Here is a 4116-nt window from a genome sequence, read left to right on the forward strand (position 1 = left end):
CACCCACTCAGATGAAGCTGGCTAAGAAGAGACCTCAGAGGCTGCTGCAACCTACTCCACTAACACTAAAAAGATTTGCAAAACCACAGGACTCAGGAAGGTCTCCTTGAAAATGAACACTTTACATATATGGCATTATCTTGAGTGCCTTAATTGTTCCTTATTCCTCTAAGTGATATCTCCCGTCACTCATGAGTACCATCTACCATCTTTGTCACACAGCAGCCTCCTAACATCCAGACTCTCTTCAGGAAGGACTACAAGGGACTCCGGAAATAAGGAGGGGATGCCTGGGCTTGCTGTATCAGCATGAACTTCTGAGTTCAGATCCCCAGCCTTGTTTCTGTAGCAGCATGATTATGAGTAAGTCATTTGCCTGTCAGAGGGAAATTGGGGGGGGGGGGAGGTGGGGGGAGGGAGAGTTGGAGGGAAGGGGGGAGAAAGAGAGAGAAAGAGACCTTGATTATATTTTGCAATATCAAAAAGTATGGGGAACAAAACCATTCTCTCAAATTGAAAGTATTTAAAGAAAATAGAATTATTCTTTTTGCTGGTGTTTAATTTTTGACGTGAAGGGGTTAGGTTTCTTGGCTTTTTAGGCATAGAACAGCAGCGAGCTCTCTTTCCTTCGTAGGTTTTACACGGATGAGTTGCTGTTGAGAAAAGACAATGATCAGAAGTAATCACCGAAGGAGAATGTGACCAGTCAGGAAATCATCCAGAAAATTAAAATACAACTCCCATTTCTGGTGACGGCTTGGCAAGTAACTTTGAAGAGGAAGTGAGAGAAGTGCGAGAGAAAAACATCAGGGACCAGAGAAGCCTGGCCCCAGAGCTGAGGCTTCTGGGAGGAAGCCAGGGTAAAGGACAGGAGTTGAGGACATGGAGCTTAGAGTCTTGGGTTTTAACACATCCAGCAGATGGGTGACCCTGGAGGAGTCATGGAAGGGATATATAGGTTTTTCATTTCCTCCACAGAAAAGACAACATAAGAATTTGGCTAACATGAAGATAGCTTATGATTTTTTAGTCATTAATATGTGCTTCAGTACAGAATTCAATGTTTTTCTGCTGTGAACTAACTGTATTCCCATTACAAATCTTTCCCATTTCCTAATCTTTTGTCTTCTCAAAAAATATTGAAAGGGCTAAGGAGGTGACTCTGTGGGTGAAATGTCTGCTGTGTAAGCATGAGGTCCTGAGTTCAGATCCCCAGAAGCCATGTAAAGCCGGATGGAGTAGTGTGTGTCTGCAGACCCAGTGCTCTTTATGACAAGATGAGAAGCAGATAAGGGACTATCCCCAGAAGCTCATGGGCCAGACAGCCTGACATATGCAATGGCAAACACTAAGAAACCCTGGATCAAACAAAGTTGAAAGTGAAAAAATCAACACCTGATGTTGTCTTCTGACTTCTACATGTATTATGTATCTCCCAAATGCCCATATTCAAACATATCACACAGTCCTAATATTCACAAGTGCATGCACGTGTGTTCGTGTACGTGTACGTGCACACACACACACAATATTGGAAGTCAGGGAGGAGGGGATAGAAGCAAAGAGGAGGAAAAGAATTTAGAACAGAGGTGAGTTGGACGAAGCAGGGCTTCCTGGTCTGTACAGTAGTTCGCTGACCAGACAACAGAGCACGCAGAGCACAGTGGTGATATTAACCGGTACAGTACGTGGCAGCGTCTGGCCTTAAATCTGGTCCAGTCACTTACCAGACATGTGACCTTGAACTACTTACTTCCTTTCTCTACAACTCATTTTCCTAGCTGGAAACGCAAACATAATAGCCTCTATCTCTTCATGCCATTGTGAGGATTAAATGAGTTTGGGCAAATAAAAGGCATTCAATAAATGTTTGCCATTACAATAATAATTTGATACAAAAGAGGACTGTCCCTGGGCCATAGTTTGCAGAAATACTCTTTCTCATTCAGAGAAAATTGCTAGAATCAGACTATTGTGTGCTCTCCACACTTTTTCAAATATATTCTCAAGATACTGGAACGATTTTTCTTTTATCCATTTTAGTGCCTTCTCCAGCAGTCTCTCAACTTCTCTCCTATTCTCTCTGTCTCCCCATCCCCCTCTTCCATCATCACTAAAGAGGTTACCCATGTAGTAACTAGATAAAGCAAATATGGCAGTACACAGGCCTCACCCCACTGGAGCTATGTAAGTTTGCCCGAAGGGGATAACAATGCTAATTTTCTTTTTCAGTTACTAGAATCTCCCCCAAACCTTAAGTGCACATTCCAGTACCTCTTCAGTCTGCTCCCAGCTACTTCAACCCAGGCTCTCAAGACTCCAATAGTGCTGCTACCTTCAAGTCCTTTCTCACAAATCTGACACCTACATGCTGGGTACGATAGAAACTCTTTCCCACTATTCAATGTATATGATGTTGGGAAAATTGGAGGATGAATAGAAAAGGCCTAATAATAGTGCTAATGAAACTTTAGATATGGAAATGTATACCTTGACCATGGATGAGCTAAAAAATTACATGTGAGTGGCAGGAATGGACAAGTGGTATCCCAGCCCCCAGACGTACAATAAACGTAGAAATAATGAGCATAAGTACAAGAGAGTTATTTAGGAAATGTGTGGTGTTGAAAATTCAGGTAAGTATGTAAAAGAAGGAACAGAATGAGACAATAGGGGAGAAAGTCTAAGAGCTTCAAAAAACACACATACAAAGTTCATAAAAGCTAGAGAGGAGAGAGGAGGAGGGGGGAGGGGAGGGGAGGGGAGGGAAGAGGAGAGGAGAAGAAAGGAGAGGAGAGAAGGTTGGATAAGGAAATTCTGGGGCCTAGGACCCAAAAACTGTGGGTCCAGCCACCTTTGCTCAAAGAACTGTAGGAGAGAAGCTTCTAGGAGTCTTATCTGGTTAGACTTTCAAGTAGATTCAGAAAATGTTTAAACCTTGGGACCAAAGGACCCACCTAGGATCCAGGCCCCAGAACTCTTGACTCCTTTTGATACATTCTACTAGAAATCTGCAGGTTTCTTATCTGTGTAGCTTTTGGACCTTAGATGCATTCCCACAGTAATAATGTATTTCTAATAACTAGCTGGATGGCTCAGTAAAGAAGGCCAGATAATACTGGAAGGACCCAGATTTTACATCAAGCTGACTCTGATGTCTGATAGATCCCTTTCTCTTTAAAAATGTTTTTTCTGATTGCCTCCTAGAGAATAGTGTTCTTGTGTGAAACAAGAACATCAAAGTAGCTAGTTGATGAAAGTGGAATAAAATGAAATGGTCAATTCACCAAAACTGTCTTAAAAATCGGAAAGTGAAGGGATTGTATGTGCTCTCATAAATTTTGCTGAAACCACTATCCCTGCTACTACGTGACTATACTAGACTATAAAAGATAGCATCAGATTTAGCGAAGACTTACATGTGTAGATATTGTATGTTTACATATGAATATTTTAGGAGATTTTACCCCTACTTTCTTTCTGCCTCTGGTGTCATGCTGGAGACCATGTTATATGACATGTGAAAAAGACTTGTGTAGATATACTTAAGGTTAAGAATAAACTGACTTTATTTTTTTGTCTTTAACCTTTTTATTTATTTTTTTATTTACAAAATTTTTTATTCATTTTACATACCAACCACAGATCCCTCTCTCATCCCCTCTCCGCACTGCCTCCACCCCTGCCTTCCCCCCTCATCCTCTCCTCCAAAAGAATAAGTTCTCCCATGGGGGAACAGCAAAGCCTGGGACATTTAGTTGAGGTAGGACCAAGCCTCTCCCCTCTGCATCAAGGGTGAGCAAGGTGTCTGACCATAGGTAATGAGATCCAGAAAATCAGCTCATGCACCAGGGATATATCCTGATCACACTGCCAGGGGCCCCTCACACAGACCCAGCTACACAACTATCTCACTTATGCAGAGGGTCTAGTCCAGTCCCATGCAGGTTCCACAGCTGTCCGTCTAAAGTTTGTGAGTTCCTACTAGCTTGGTTCAGTTGTCTCTGTAGATTTCCCCATCATGATCTTACCCCTCCCTTGGTCATATAATCCCTCTTCCCTCTCTTCGACTGGACTCCTGGATCTTGGCCTGGCAGAATTATTCGTAATAGCCAG

The 4116-nt window shown here is 42.4% G+C and overlaps 1 long non-coding RNA gene across 1 annotated transcript; it reads left to right on the plus strand.

The window, feature by feature from the left end:
• The first annotated feature begins 228 nt into the window (after nt 1–228).
• LOC128115651 (uncharacterized) lies at nt 229–1399 on the plus strand. Its single transcript, XR_008220244.1, has 2 exons — nt 229–363; nt 635–1399. It is a non-coding gene; the product is annotated as an uncharacterized LOC128115651 (long non-coding RNA).
• The last annotated feature ends 2717 nt before the right edge of the window (nt 1400–4116 follow it).

This window comes from Peromyscus californicus, unplaced genomic scaffold (assembly GCF_007827085.1).
Source record: "Peromyscus californicus insignis strain IS unplaced genomic scaffold, ASM782708v3 Scaffold_10__1_contigs__length_136768540, whole genome shotgun sequence".
NCBI lineage: Eukaryota > Metazoa > Chordata > Mammalia > Rodentia > Cricetidae > Peromyscus > Peromyscus californicus.